General features: G+C 51.3%; 1 protein-coding gene across 1 annotated transcript in view; it reads right to left on the bottom strand.

Annotated features, from left to right (window-relative positions):
• The window catches only part of ALPL (alkaline phosphatase, biomineralization associated), a 72,137-nt gene extending 57,472 nt beyond the window's left edge, over positions 1-14,665 (bottom strand). Inside the window, exon 1 of the mRNA XM_010364341.2 lies at positions 14,511-14,665. The gene's annotated coding sequence lies outside the window, so the exon portion shown is untranslated. The remainder of the gene's footprint in view (positions 1-14,510) is intronic.
• Positions 14,666-15,794: the final 1,129 nt, after the last annotated feature.

Below are 15,794 nucleotides of genomic sequence, written 5' to 3'. Positions count from 1 at the left end.
GTGGTCGTCCCTGTTGCTGCTGGTCCTGGGCAGTACCTGGGGATCAGGGGGCTGACACATGCTGGGCTGTCCCAGGCAGGGGTGAGATAACATATCAGTTTTCTTTCCTGAATACCTGTCTGGGCCCAGCCTCAGGGTGTGACATAGGGGAGGCCTCTGAGGAGATGGGGAGACTCCTCTCCGCCCCACGGATCATCCAGCACCAGCATGCACCCTGGCATGGGGCTGCTGCCAGTGGCCAGCCTGGCAGAGGTACCAGGAACTACCCAGCAGGAAGCTTCACGAGTCTTTACAGAAGGAGGCAGGACAGCAAGAGGCCACAGCTTGAGTGCAGGCATTCACACTCCGGATCTATCATTTACTAGCCATTCACTGGACAAATGAGCTTATTCCCTGTTTTTTTTTTTTTTTTGAGATGAAATTTTGCTCGTCACCCAGGCTGGAGTGCAATGCCGTGATCTCGGATCACTGCAATCTGTGCCTCCCGGGTTCAGGCGATTCTCCTGCCTCAGCCTCCCGAGTACCTTGGATTATAGGCCCCTGCCAACACACCTGGCTAATTTTTTGTATTTTTAGTAAAGACGGGGTTTCATCATGTTGGCCATGCCGGTCTCGAACTCCTGACCTCAGGTGATCCACCCACCTTGGCCTCCCAAAGTGCTGGGATTACAGGCAAGAGCCACTGCGCCCGGCCCAAGTGAGCTTATTTCTGAGCCTGGCTCCCCATCTGTGAGTGGGGACAATGACAATAGTATCTACCTCCTAGGGCTGACATGAGGATTAAATGATTAATGCATCTGACATGCTTGAACAGTAACTGCCACTCAGTTAATATGAGCTGTTACTGTTATCATGATTTATGACCGTTGTCATTTCTTCTCCAAAGGCACCTCCCCGCCCACCGGTTTCCTCCAGCAGACTCGGGGCTCCCTCCTGCCAGCTTCTGCACAGACCATGATTGGTGCCTGTCCCACAGATGGTGATCATAAGACCTACTGTGTGCCCAACACTGGATGAGGCATTTTATAGTCAGGGACAACATGACTGCTAGACTCACCTACTACTGTTATGATTTGTTCTGACCCTAGGATCTGGGGCGTGAGGTCTGTGTTATGGGAGGAGGCTGGTAGGGGAGGTGGTTCCCATATTATGTTATTTGGAACACACATGTCCTGGGAGATATTAAAATATTTGCACATGACACCAACTAGGTGACCTAGGAGACATGAACTTAATCTCTCTGAACTTCAGGTGCAAGGATAAATGAATAAATACGTGTGAGCCGCTTAGAACACAGCCTGGTTCATGGTATAGTTAAAATAAACATATATCGACATATGTATTGGTTACTCCTCTGAGCACCTCTCACGGAGTCAACACATGAGGAAACGGAGGTACAGAGGTCACGCAAGGTCATACAACTCTTAGTCCCTATAAAATGTTACTCACTGCGAGTATTCATTCATTCAACAAATATGTAGTAAGTGCCTATCATGCACCAGGAAGCATGGTACATGCAGATTCAGCAAATTTACAGCGATGATGATTATTATTATTAAAGACATTAAGGCTGTTTGGGATTGGGGTACATCTGTGAACAAAATGGACAAAGACATTGGCCAGAGGTATGACACTGGGCACCTCTTACTTGAGTATGACTAAAGGCCTGAACTGCCAACAGGAAACTGGACCCAGAGACACTGGCTTGTCCTGCTGCCAATCACTAACCATTTATGAGCTGGAGTCATCAGTGGAAGGACACCAGTGAAGGTCTGGGGAGGGTGGCCAGGCTTTGCCTGGAGTGCCTCAGGGGTCACACCCAGTGGGGGATCCCTCCCAGGCTTCCCCATGGTAACCAAGCCAGGCCAGCTGTGGAAACCCTTGCCAGGTGGGGCAGCCTTTCATGAACTCAAAAGTCATTAAATGGGCCGGGCGTGGTGGCTCACACCTGTAATCCCAGCACTTTGGGAGGTTGAGGTGGGTGGATCACCTGAGGTCAGGAGTTTGAGACCAGCCTGGCCAACATGATGAAACCCCGACTCTCCTAAAAATACAAAAATTAGACAGGCATGGTGGCGCACGCCTGTAATCCCAGCTGCTCAGGAGGCCGAGGCAGGAGAATCGTTTGAACCCGGGAGGCACAGGTTGCAGTGAGCCGAGATCACACAGTTGTACTACAGCCTGAGTGACAGAGCAGATTCCGTCTTATAAGTCATTAAATGCTTGCTGAAAGCAGGCATCTTATTAGGCATGGGGAATTAACGAGTGACTCAGATGGGGGCTCCTGCCCTCCAGGAACTGAGACTCTGAGCCAGAAGCAATGCGGATGATCAGATTACAAAGGGTTCAAGATATCCAACCAAGCTCTAGAAAAACAGCCGTGATGCCAACTGGCAACACAAGCAGGCAGAGGTCACTGCAGGGGAGGGGATGGCAGGTACAAAGGCAAAGATGAGAGAGGCTGGGGACACAGCTGGGGAAAGACCTTCAGCCTGGGATCCTGACCTGAGTTTGAGGCCTGGTTTTACCATCAATTTGACTTCAGGCAAGTTGCTTGCCTCCCCGAGCCTCAGTCTCCCACTTTGCAAAATGATGGTAATACTTTATTGGGTTGCTTTGATGGTTCGGTGAGTTCATTAATAAATGGCTTTAGGCCAGGCGCCATAGCTCACGCCTGTCATCCCAGCACTTCCGAAGGCCGAGGTGGGCGGATCACAAGGTCAGGAGATCAAGAACATCCTGGCTAACATGGTGAAACCCCATGTCTACTAAAAGTACAAAAAATTAGCCGGGCATGGTGGCACACGCCAGTAGTCCCAGCTACTCCAGAGGCTGAGGCAGGAGAATCACTTGAACCCAGGAGGCGGAGGTTGCAGTGAGCCGAGATCACGCCACTGCACTCCATCCTGGGCGACAGAACGAGACTCTGTCTCAAAAAAAAAAAGAAAAAAAGAAAAAACAGAAATGGCTTTAAAAACCGAAAAATATGCCAGGCCCAGTGGCTCACCGCCTGTTAATCCCAGTGTTTTGGGAAGCTGAGGGAGGATTGCCTGAGCCCAGGGGTTCAAGACCAGCCTCATCAACATAAGCAAGACCTCATCTCACAAAATAAAAAATAAAAAAAATTAGCTGGGCCCAGTGGCACAAGACTGCAGTTCCAGCTACTTGGGAGGCTGAGGCAGGAGGATCACTTGAGCCCAGGAAGTCAAGGTTGCAGTGAACTGTGATCGTGCCTGAACTCCAACCTGGGTGACAGAGCAAGACCTTGTCTCAAAAAACAAACAAACAAACAAAATCCTGAAAAATAGAGTAAGTGCCTGGAAACTGAGGTTGGGAGTGTTAAAGTGACTTGTCCAAGGTCAATGGCTGATTACAACAGGATAGGGTGTATCTGGGTGGGATGCGGGGGACAGGAACAACCCCTGCCTCTGCTGAGCCAACACTCCTGCGTGCCCAGCACTGACCTCATGTTTCCCTAGGCAATTTGTTCAGGAAGGCCTAGGGAACAGGTGGGATACCTAATTCCTTGGTGCAGGGTTTACCATTTATTCGCTGTGTGATCCTGAGCCCACCACCCTCCCTCCCTGAGCTCCAATCTTCCTTTTGTTTTCTTGAAATGCAGTCTCGCTCTGTCACCCAGGTTGGAGTGCAGTGGCGGGATCTCTGCTCACTGCAACCTCCGCCTCCTGGATTCAAGTGATTCTCATGCCCCAGCCTCCCAAGTATTTGGAATTACAGGCATGCGCCACCATGCCCAGCTAGTTTTTGTATTCTTAGTAGAGACAGGGATTCACCATGTTGGCCAGGCTGTTCTTGATCTCCTGACCTTAAGTGATCGGCCTGCCTTGGCTTCCCAAAGTGCTGGAATTACAGGTGTGAGCCCTTGCGCCCAGACTGTGAGCCTCAATTTTCTATCTTGCAAAAATAGAGATGCCCTTTGCTGTGCTGCCCATGCGTAAATGTGGAAGGCTCTGCCAATGGCAAAGTGCTTTCCACAGGCAAAAGCGTATGGTACTCATGAATGAGAAATGATCATGGTAAGCCGAGAGAAAGAGGCAGAGCCCGCAGGCCCCACACTGAGCCTGCAGGCCCTACACTGAGCCTGCGGTGAAGGAAAGCAGGAGGAACTAAGCTAGACTGTACCAGGGCCAGCCCCAGGTGTGGGGTAGGAACGTTTTATGAGACACACAGCTGTGCCCATGTTCAGTCCCAAGGGAGAGGCAGGTTTCTGGGCCTCATCACTGTCTAGGCTTAAAGTAAGAGTGACAAGAGAGAGGCCAGTTTCAACCTTTGTGAGCAAAGAGCTTTGGCGAGGCAGGGGTCTCCCTCAGCAAGGCTGGGCTGCACTACAGCCCCTTTCCCTGTGTCCCATTGGATCTGAGCTGTGTAGCATTTGTTGCATTACAAAGAAAAAGACCTGTGCAGGAAATAAGGTAGAGGACAGGCTTTCTAGTCAGATGCACCTTGATCTGTGGCAAAACCAAGTCGGGTCTTTCAGCTTCAGTGTGTTAGCATCCCAACAACTGGGATGGAGTTTGTGGGTGGGTCGGTTTTGCCACACTGTAAGGGCCCAGGTGGTCCCACTGCCACAGTGAAGCCAGGTTCTAGCCCAAGTCTGGCAGAGCAGTCGGGCAGCAGTTTTTGGGGGAGAATAATGGGGTGGATGGGGGACTTCAGTGGCCTATTATGGAGCCCTCTCCCCAGACCAAATTCATAGCTGAGTTTGGGGATGGTACAGTTAAAATTTTAAATAATTGTCTAAATTCTGTATTTGGGTATTAATGTTTAAATGGTAATCTGACAACAGTTTATAAAGTGATATTCTGGATACCATAAAAAAAAAAAAAAAAAAGCTCAGTTTCAGGTCCTCCTGGAAAGAGTTAGGCTTGCCCCTCCCCATCCTTTGTCATAATATCCATAGTAGCAGTAAGAATTATTTATTCGGGGTTTGATAGATGTGAATTCAAATCGTAGCTCCGACACTTACCAGCTGGGCAAACCCAAGCAAATTACTGAGTCATTTTCCTCACCTGAAAAATGGGCTGGTACAAGGATTAAATGTGTAAATGTAAACAAAGCATTTCGCAGAGTGGCTTGGTGCGCAACAAGTGGTCTGTCAGTGTCAAGAACTCATATTACTACTATGGATATTATTACAAAGGGTGGAGCGGGGCAGGCCTAACTCCTTCCAGGAGGACCTGAAACCAGCCTCTTTCTTGTCACTCTTACTTTAAGCCTAGGCAGTGATCAGGCCCAGAAACCTGCCCATCCCTTGGGACTGAACATGCACACAGCTGTGTGCCTCATAAAAGGTTCCTACCCCAGACCTGGGGCAGGCCCTGGTAGAGTCTAGCTTAGTTCCACCAAAGACAAGGAAAAGAAGACCAAGGAGCACCGTGACACTGAACTGGGTGCCACCTGGGCCTATCCCTTCCTTACGCCCACCCACACCATGACCAAATATAATATGTTTCTGGGATGTCCTTTTATCTTTTGTGCCAACTCTATATTAGTTGCTAATGGCTGCCTGGAACACTGTACCTAGAAGGAACCTGGGAAGGAAAGCGAGCAGTGGTTGACTAGTGATGTCTGATGTGGGTGCAGGGCAGGAGAGAGGCAGGAGACATGCTGGCTATTCGCCATCCACAAACCGGAAAATCTTAAGGCTTTGCCTCATTCAAATAAATCATGCGTGGTGGGCAGGGTAGCCAGAAGCTAAGAGAGGGAAAGGGACTTAAGGCCATTGAAATGGCAGGGCTGGGATTCAAACCCAGTACCCTCTGGGTTTCTCAAGATGCTTCCTTGTAGGCTTGTCATCTCCTATGAGGGGGTGAAGAGGTTAAGATCCACTGTCTGGGAGAACAAACGCTGCTGTCCCACCAGGTGTGTCTATGTTCTGTCTCCTCCCCTGGGACCTCCTACCCCCATGTCATTTGCAAACACTCACTGAAAAACAAATGTGTACCACAAGGTGCCCTGAGAGCTGTCTCCAAACATGCAAATTTGAATCCAGATGCCAATCTGATTGGGCAACCCTGGATTTGAGTCTCACCTGCACTTTCCAAACTTTGAGAACGTTACTCAACTTCTCTGAGCTTCTGTTTCCTTGTTTGCAGAATTACGAGCTCAATACAATAAGGTCATTCAAAGTGATTAGCTCAGTTTCTGACACAGCGTAAGCCCTTAAATGTTCATTACAGACTGTCCCCAACTTACACTTAAGATTTTTTTGCTTTACGATGATGAGAAAGCTATAGTGTTCAGTGGAAACCACACCTCAAGTACCCCGCCAGCCATTCTGTTTTTCACATTCAATACAGTACAACCAAGAAATTGACATGAGATAGTCAACACTTTATTATGAAATAGGCCTCATGGGCCGGGCGCGGTGGCTCAAGCCTGTAATCCCAGCACTTTGGGAGGCCGAGACGGGCGGATCACGAGGTCAGGAGATCGAGACCATCCTGGCTAACACGGTGAAACCCCGTCTCTACTAAAAATACAAAAACTAGCCGGACGAGGTGGCGGGCGCCTGTAGTCCCAGCTACTGGGGAGGCTGAGGCAGGAGAATGGCGGGAACCCGGGAGGCGGAGCTTGCAGTGAGCTGAGATCTGGCCACTGCACTCCAGCCCGGGCGACAGAGCGAGACTCCGTCTCAAAAAAAAAAATAAAATAAAATGAAATAGGCCTCATGTAAGATGATTTGCCTAACTACAGGCTAATGTAACTGTTCTGAGCACATCTAGGGTAAGCTAGGCTAAGCTACCATGTTTGACGGGTTAGGTGTTATATCCATTTTCCATTTACGATATTTTTCAACTTACAATTCCAGGACAAAAACCTTTGGTAAATCAAGGAGCATCTGAATAAGGATTAGGTCAAGGGGAAAAACAAAAAATAGCATTTTCACACACAAAAAAATCACGTAGGTGATTGAGGGCTTGGACAAGCTGTTGAGAGGAACGCTGTTTATCTCCGATATCTTGATAGGCTAACGGACCTAGAATATGAATTCCATATTGGATGGTTTTAAGATAAATACAGAACTGACTCTTCTAGGATGATGGGTTATGTCATTCACATCGTGGAGAAAGCAGTAGCCCTGGCTGGCTGGATGAGTAATGGTAGGGAACAAACACGTCTATTTCTCACTTCACCCCTGGGGGAGTTTGTGTTTCAGTTTCCTCGTCTGTAATGTGGGGATAATAGCACCTGCCACTCAGCGCTGCTGTAGGACCAAATGAGTAATTACAGGCAAGGCACTGAGCACCATGCCTAGTACGTACATGTCAGGCTTATAGACTATGGACTTTTAGTTAGCAGTGGCATAGCAGGGACCAGCGGAATGAGGCAGAGAAAGCGCAGCTGTAGAAGGGCTCAGAAGGAGTGGAGGAGGGGAAATGGGCCTCAGATGAGACACTTTCTAACCGGAATCGTGGCAGACGGGTCAGTTAGTAACTCCTGTATGCTGAGAGAGAGGTAAGTAAAGGTGGAGACAGGTGGAGGGGGAAGAGATCCTCCGAAAAGCCAGGCTGGCCGGAAGCAGTGGCTCACACCTGAAATCCCAGCACTTTGGAAGGATGAGGCAGGAGGATCACTTGAGCCCAGGAGTTCGAAACCAGCCTGGACAACATTGCAAGACCTCGTCTCTACAAGTGATAAAAAAAATTAGCTGGGTGTGGTGGCGAATGCCTGTGGTCCCAGCTACTTGGGAGGTTGAGGTGGGAGAATCACTTGAGTCCAGGCAGTCAAGGCTGCACTGTAAGTGATCTGTGATCGTGCCACTGCATTCCAGCCTGGAAGACAGAGCCACTAGACCCTGTCTCAAACAACAACAACAAAATAAAATAAATAAATACAAGCCCGAGACACTCAGTGGCAGCCAACAAGAGGCCTGAGAACCTCAGCCTGAGAGCTAAGTGGGTTCTCACCCTGTGGCTTTACTGACCTAGCAAAGGTGCACTAGAGAAGACAAGAGGTTGACCCAACAAAAGGTCACTGGGGTCGGGTGTGGTGGCCCATGCTTGTAATCCCAGCACTTTGGGAGGCCAAGGTGGGTGGATCACCTGAGGTCAGGAGTTCGAGACCAGCCTGGCCAACATGGTGAAACCACGTCTCTACTAAAAATACAAAAATTAGCTGGGTGTGGTTGCATGTGCCTGTAATCCCAGCTACATAGGAGGCTGAGGCAGGAGAATCTCTGGAACCCAGGAGGCAGAGGTTGTAGTGAGCCGAGATCGCGCCACTACACTCCAGCCTGGGGAATAGAGCGAGACTCAGTCTAAAAAAAGAGTCATCTGGTAGGTCTTTGTAACGGGTGCACTTATGGGCCAGGCACAATGGCTCCTGCCTATAATCTCAGCACTTTGGGAGGCCAAGGTGGGTAGACTTCTTGAACCCAGGTTGAACAATATAGTAGGGCCCCATCTCTGCAAAAATAAAATAAAGTTTGCACTTCTGGCTTTTCCAGTAAAAGCAATTTGCTTTGGCCACCTAAAAATTATTTTAAAGAACATAAAATATTTGCTGAGTTCCACCCAGCAGCTTGCAGACCTGGCCAGGTAAAGTTCATGCACCTGAATGACAAACTGAGCTCTGGAAGGATGAAGAAGCATCTCTGAAACAAGCTGGAGCGGAGGAGGGGGTGGCCCAGAAAGTCTGGAGGGTCAGGGCCTCACTACAGGGTCTCCAAGGCCTTATTCCCAGAGATGACCTTCCGGCCTGTCCTCTCCTCCCTTCCCTGGGTCAAAGCAGAGAGGCATAGAGACATAGGGGAGGAGTAATCGTAAGATGTCTGCCTTCTGAGCCTCAGTCTCCTTAACCGCAAAATGCCGGAGGGTAGGGGGTAGATGAGCATCAAAGGTAATGTGTGAAAGTGCCTGGTACCCAACGGTGCTCACAAAATGCCACTTCCCACACAGGGCACGTTTCTGAACTTGTCTGCAGGTGTAAGGACCAGAGGACGTGAGGTTACTATCAGCAATCAACAATCAGTCAGGCTCCCTTGTCCATCTCATAACCCCTGGAGCAGCTGATTCATGGAGACCTAGAATCTCACATATAGCAGCTGCCTCCAGAGCCCCCACATGTAACCATCAGGCTTCACAGCCTCCTGTGCTACCCTCTGGTTTAGATATGGCGATTCTGAGATGCTTGCTGCAGCCACCATGGTACCTGCCTGTCATCACCAGGCCTTGGCTCCCAGCAAAGTGGGTAGAACAGAGAGCTGTGGGTTCAGAGTACAAGATGGTGTTTCCTGTCTGAGAAGTGGGTATGCACCGATGCACAGGGCTACCAGGGAGCATAGGGTGAGGTGACACACCAATGCACAGGGCTCTTGGGGAGCAAGGGGTAAGGTGGAAGATGTCAAGGGAGTCTCTTCCCTGCAGGGGCTGTGCAGTCTTTAGAAGGAAGTACCCAGGGATGCCTGTCCCCAGCTAGACCCTAGGCTCAGCTCACTGAGCCCTGACAGGCAGATGCTCTATCGCTCCGAAACTTCCAGAGCCCTCAGACTCTTCCTGAGGACCACCAAAGCAGGAAGAAAGCTCCTTCACCTAGCTGACATGTTTTGTAGATGTTGCCAGGCTACAGAAGAGGGGCTGGTGTCCTGCTGTTCACGTGTCCCATAGTCTCACCCTGAGCCCCCTGAGGGCTGGCCCAAGCCCCACCCAATCATTCAAGTGGAATTTGAGCCCCTCTTACATGGCCTCACCGCATCTAGCCCAGAAACCACAAGCTCAGAAGGTACACAGGTAATGTCAGGGAGGCAGGTGGGCTGGTGTGAGGCAGTGGGGCATGGTGGAGACTGTGGTAAAGTGGATGGAGCAGCTGGCTAATCAGTTCCAGCCACTGTGGCCAGGCAGGGACAAAGCCCCATATGGCCACATCTTCTGATCTTTCAAGAGAAGCCAGAAACCCTTATTTTTATATAAAAAGAAACTGCCTGGTTTAACAACACCGGCAACTAAATTAAAGTTGTTTAATCACTGCAGAAGTCAACAATCCCCCACCCCCTGCAGCCTTAGGAAGGCAGTTTGTGACGAACCTCCCATAACCCAGCACACAGTAGACTATAAATATTTGAGGACCAGTTGAATACATTAGACCCATTCCAAGTCTTAGGGAAGTCTCATCTCTCCACTCCTACTCCTCAGATATCTTGGTTTACAGATGAAGAATCTGAGACTCAGAGAGGGGAAGTGACTTGCCCAAGATCACAGAGGTAGTTCAAGGACTTCAACTCAGCTCTCCTGAGCTTAATATCTTTTCCCACCAACCCACATGATCTGCATCCTCCCTTAAACAATGCTTTTCAAAGGCCGGGCACGGTGGCTCAAGCCTGTAATCCCAGCACTTTGGGAGGCCGAGACGGGTGGATCACGAGGTCAGGAGATCGAGACCATCCTGGTGAACACGGTGAAACCCCGTCTCTACTAAAAAAAAATACAAAAAACTAGCCGGGCGAGGTGGCAGGCGCCTGTAGTCCCAGCTACTCGGGAGGCTGAAGCAGGAGAATGGCATGAACCCAGGAGGCGGAGTTTGCAGTGAGCTGAGATCCGGCCACTGCACTCCAGCCTGGGCGACAGAGCGAGACTCCGTCTCAAAAAACAAAACAAAACAAACAAACAAACAAACAAAAACAATGTTTTTCAAAAAGCATTGTATGCTAAGAATATACTGTAGACATGAAACACACCAAATTCAGGAGAAGTGGTTGCCTTTGGAAAGATCATGTAGTTTAGAGTCAGGAGACTGAACTCCTGCTCCACTCTGCCCTAAGCAACTGTGTGACCCTGGGCAAGCCTCTTCTCCTCTCTGGGCCTCAGTGTCCCTGGTGTGCAAAGAGCCCAGTTGACCGAGCCAGCTTCTCAAGGCCTTCCAACTGAAATTCTGGGCATCTATGAGGTCTCTTCTCTGGCCAGTACTCTGTGGCCTCGGATGAATATAAAATAGTAATAATAATAATAATAGAGAGGGCGAGTCCACACCAGCCAGGAAAGAACACTACAATTTTTTGTGAAACCTGACTCCTGGTTACTGGAATTCAGAAAGAACGATGGTAATACTTGAGCAGCTTAACCACCATCCTACAATTAAACAAAAGCACATCTGGTTTAACTTCGTCCTCATCTCCTCCCTAACCCCCTACTCTCATCTCAAATTTTACCCCTAAATTTGAGAAGTCAAATTCAATGCAAACAATTGATTTCATGCCACAGTGAGGCTGAGAATTTAAGCATGGAAAACTTTAAGCATAGAGTTTTTCTGGGAGCAATTAATGAAGTGTTGGCAGGGGATTGGGGGCTGGTACAATGAGGCAAAAAAATATGGAGACTATGTTCTTCAGACACTGAGCATCCTATCTTGATGTTGGGGAAATCCTATGAGCTCAGAGAGGTAAAGTGATTTGCCTCAGGTCACACAGCTGGCGACTGGAATCCAAGACGCCAGCCCCCAAACCAGTGTTTTCCCTGCTGTATAGGCTTTTGTAACCTAAACGTGGACTTCCCTCAGGCCCTCAGGATCACCTGGTAGGGATAAAGGTAACTGCTTTTGAAATTGCTCCACAGGAAATATGAATGTCTTAATAACATCAATGCTGGTTCAGCCCAAAGTTGGAAAACCATTTATGATCTTGCAACCCTGCAAAGTATATTATAATGTTAACCCATACTGCAGATGAGAAAACTGAGGCTCTGAATGGGAAGGTGACTTGTCCAGGGTCGCATGGCAGTGCTGGGAATGAGTCTACTGCCCCTAACTGCCCTCTGAAAGTGAGGACATCTCCAGAAGAAAAAAAAACAAACCTAACATACCACAAAGCCCAGCTCCAGCCTGCCAATGACGACGACATGGTGCTGGGAAGCCAAGTCAGCATTCCTGTGGCCACATGGAGATTTCTGAGTGCTGGTTCTCAGCCCAGCTTGCTCACTCTCCCAGCAATGTTCTCTCGGAGCTCTGGGTTTTGTATTAAAAGGCCAAGTCAGACTGATTTCAAGGTGAGAACTTGGGCTCTGCTACCGGATTCTACTCCCTGGATTAAAAGGCCTGATTCCCAGAGATGGGTACAGCATGGAGATCGCTAGAGCTGGAATTCTAGATACACATGATCCAGCCCCAGCTCCCCAGGTAGCATCTGTGTGCCTCTGGGCAACTCACTTCCCCTTTCCAAGATCATATCCAGCTTGCAGGGAATGTTGGGTATGTAAGTCATGGGACAGAACAGGGCTAAGTTTGGTCCTGAGCTGGGACATGGTGAGGCACAAGAACAGGCAGAGGGCAGGAAGCACTGTGGAGATGATGGCTCCAGGGCTGATTTCGTCATGGAGTTCTGCGCTCCCAGCCCAGGCTGTGTTTAGGATGGCGACAGAAGGTGGCATCTGAGTGTGAGCAAGGAGGGCACCATGCCACCCCACACGTGCAGCCTGACAGGATGGGAAGAGCCTGAGCAGAAGTGGGTGACAGGTTCAGAGGCAGGGACATAACCCAACATCCGGTCTCCGCATTGCATTTTCTGCTGAGAAGAGAGCTGGGGATAGCCAGGATTTTCTTAAGCACAGGTACCAGCTTAAACCCTTCGCAAGCATTCACCATATCTAGACCTCACCGCTGGTAGGCATTATTGATCTCCACAGTTTATGGGAGGAGGCCGAGGCACAGAGAGGAAACAGAACTGAACCCAGGTCCCACAGTGAGGTTGCCTTTGCTAAAATGAGGGCCAAAGGTTGGTCGATCCATTTAACAGGTGATTGCATCTTAATCTCCTTCCTTGCGAATAGCTTGATTTCAAGTCTACACCGTGAATTTTGATAGTCTCAAAACCTGAAAGAATTTTGTTATGCAAACATCCAATCCAGAAGAGGGCTTTTGTCTGATTTACTGCAGCATTCCCAGCACCTAGAACAGAGCTTAACACATGGCAGCTGCTTAAGTATTTGCTGAATGAAGACAGCATCTTGTTCTGGTCTCAGTTCAGTTTTATTCCTCACAATAGTCCCCAGAGAGGAATACACCCCTTTTTACAAATGGGCTCACGGACACAGACCCGGATCATCACTCAGCCTAGTCTTCACCAGTTGGGATGGTGAGAAGCTGTGTCCAGGGGCCTCTTCTGAGGGAATTCACAGGTGTTCAGTTCAAGAAAGAAAAAGGTGACCGAGGAACAAGATGCATGGGGCCAAGCAGTGGGATGGCTGGGGCAGGACAGGGTGGGGACACCCATAGGTGGGGAGGACTAAAGAGTTGGAAAGGGAAAGACTGGAGAGTGGAGGAAGAGCGGGCTAAGCCCAGGAGGAGCCCGAAGACAAAACCAAGGCTCAGCCCCATATCTCTTAGGCAGCACAGTGGGAGTAGGAGGCTAGGGTTGCAGAGTTTGGAGTCTGGATTCAAACAATAGTTCCACCACTTACCTAAATTGTCTAAGCCTCAGTTTCCCCATTTGTAAAATGAAATTATGTACGTGAGATGTCAGAGCAGGTCCCTCTACGCACGGTAGGCCTTCAAAAAATAGTTGCAGTTATCTACACTGAGACTGGAACCCAACCCTTGCCTCCCTGGGCAGCCGGGCCCACCTGAGCCGTCTGATGGTTTCCCAGGGCCCAAAGCCCTTCCTGGCCTGAGAATCGCCCCCTCTTTTGATCTCAATGATTTTCACCCTCCACCCAGAGGCCTTTATAAAGGCCCCGCCTTCAACCCCATTGTGTGCCGAAAAAGAGTCATAAGGCACAATGGGGAGTGGGGGAGGCTGACCTCGGCCTCCTGCCTTTCTGCTGTGACCTGCGTTTAACCCTTTCTTCCCAAGACTGGGCAGGGAAACAGCCCTGGGCGGTCCACCTCGCACAGCCCAAAGAGGGCGGCAGGCTCCTTCGGTTTCGCGGGCTCCGGAGCTTTGCCCCACAGCTGCGGTGCCCACAGTGGGTGCCCACTCTCAAACAGACGCCCACACGGGTGTCCTCTGTCTCCTCCCGCCATGCCCCCCATTCCAAGCGCCTCCCTCCCTCTCCTACTGCCAAACCAAACTGCTTTAGACCCCACTGGGTCAGGTGGGACGCCTGGGAGGGCTGCCAGGCACGAGGCATGGGAGTTGGCAGTCCAAGTCTCTAGAGCTACAGCTAGGGAGGCACCAGGAGGGGCTCAGTCACAGGGCACCAAGGGCAGATGCCCAGACAGAGGGCAGGGTCCCAGGCAGCGGCTCGGGAAGTAGGAGACCTTGGGACTGCAGGGCGGTCCCGAGCGCGGTCCCCCGATATCGCCGGCTCCGCGGGCGCCACGTCCAACCTCCTGTCCCGCCCAAAGCGCGCGCCGGGAGCTTGGGATGCGCGGGAGGACAGAGGCAGGACCAATTGCGGGACATCCCGAATGGGCTGCTGTGGGCGGTGTGGCGCTGGAGACCCCGGCCCTCCCATTAAAGTTCAACACGAGGCCAGCTGAGGATGCAGAAGGGGCCGAGCATCCACCACATCCGGGGTAGCCCTGGGGAGCCGGGGCGCGGGGCAGCATCGAGTCCTTACCTGCGCAGAACGCTGACGAGGGTCCGTCCAGGCACAAGCGCGTGGGAGCGCGGAGCCGGGACCGCGGGCGCGGAGTGGCGGGAGCGCAACGCGGCCCGGGCCACCTCCACCGCCGCCTTATAAAGGCGGCCGCGGGGCCCGAGCGAGGCCCGGGCAGCCCGCCCCCTCCCCCAACCCCTCCCCAGCCCGGCCCCGCCCCCGGCCCGAGCCCCGCGCCCGGCTGGTGCGTAGTGTCACGAGGCCAGGGCGCCCCCTGCCGGGAGCGGAGCTAGGAACGGGCTGGGGTGGCGCGGCCCTGGCGTCCCTCGCTCGCCCCGCGCTCTCGGGCTCTCTGCCCCCGGGCTGCCCCAACGCAGCCCTTCCTCTCAGCGAGCCTGGGCTCTGACCCGCTCCCTGCGCGCGACTCCTGTTTTGTCTTTACCGTCGGCATCTTCCTTTTGCGTCTCTTGGTGGGAGTCTTTGTCTCTACCCGTCTGTCTTTGTCTGCCTTCCTCTCTGGCGTCTGTCTCTGTCTGTCAACGTATCTGGCTTTCTCTGGGTCTCTGTCTTTATCCGTCTCTACCCACGTGTCCCTGTCTCTCTGTCTCTGTCCACGTGCACCTCTGACTCTCCACCCCCACCCCCGCTTCCCTGCCCGTGGGCTGCCTCCCTGGCTACCGCAAGAAGAAGCAGAAGGGGACCTCGGAGGGGTGGCATCTGGAGGGAAATCACCCCCTAGACAGGAGGCCTTCCCTCTTTCTCTCTTTAGAGACGTAAAGGGCTATGTCCCAGCCAGAGCCCCAGGACATGCTCCCTGGATGCCAGAGGAGGGATAGGCACTTCCCAGGCAGTGGAGTCAGACAGCTCAAGTTCAAAACTCTGCTCTGGTCAAGTCACCTGACCTATGTGGACCAGCCTGCCCCTCTTTAAGAGGCAGGCACCATCTCCCCTGGCCTCTCGCTGGTGCAAGAGTCATATGAGACAGTGCTTGAAAACTACAGAGGAAACGCTAAAATCCCGGATAGATGGGAGCCAGGGGCAGATGCTGGGTGCTACAGGCCCTGCTCCCGCTCCTGGGGAACCACCTCCACCTCTGATGGAATAACCACTCCCTTTCCTCTGAGCACTGAATTCTCTGGACAGCTTCGTAGTGAGAAGTGGGCAGGCTCAGTTTGAATGCTTCCAGTGACAGAGAGCTCACTGACTCCTAACAGGAGGGTCTTCTCAGTGGCCCTTGGGACTGTCTGAAACAATCTGTGCCAGTCAGAAATTTGAAGCCAGTCAGACATTTGAAGGCGCAGACTG

The sequence above is a fragment of the Rhinopithecus roxellana genome, chromosome 12 (genome assembly GCF_007565055.1).
Source record: "Rhinopithecus roxellana isolate Shanxi Qingling chromosome 12, ASM756505v1, whole genome shotgun sequence".
Taxonomy (NCBI): Eukaryota; Metazoa; Chordata; class Mammalia; order Primates; family Cercopithecidae; genus Rhinopithecus; species Rhinopithecus roxellana.
This window is presented reverse-complemented; position numbering and strand designations above follow the sequence as displayed.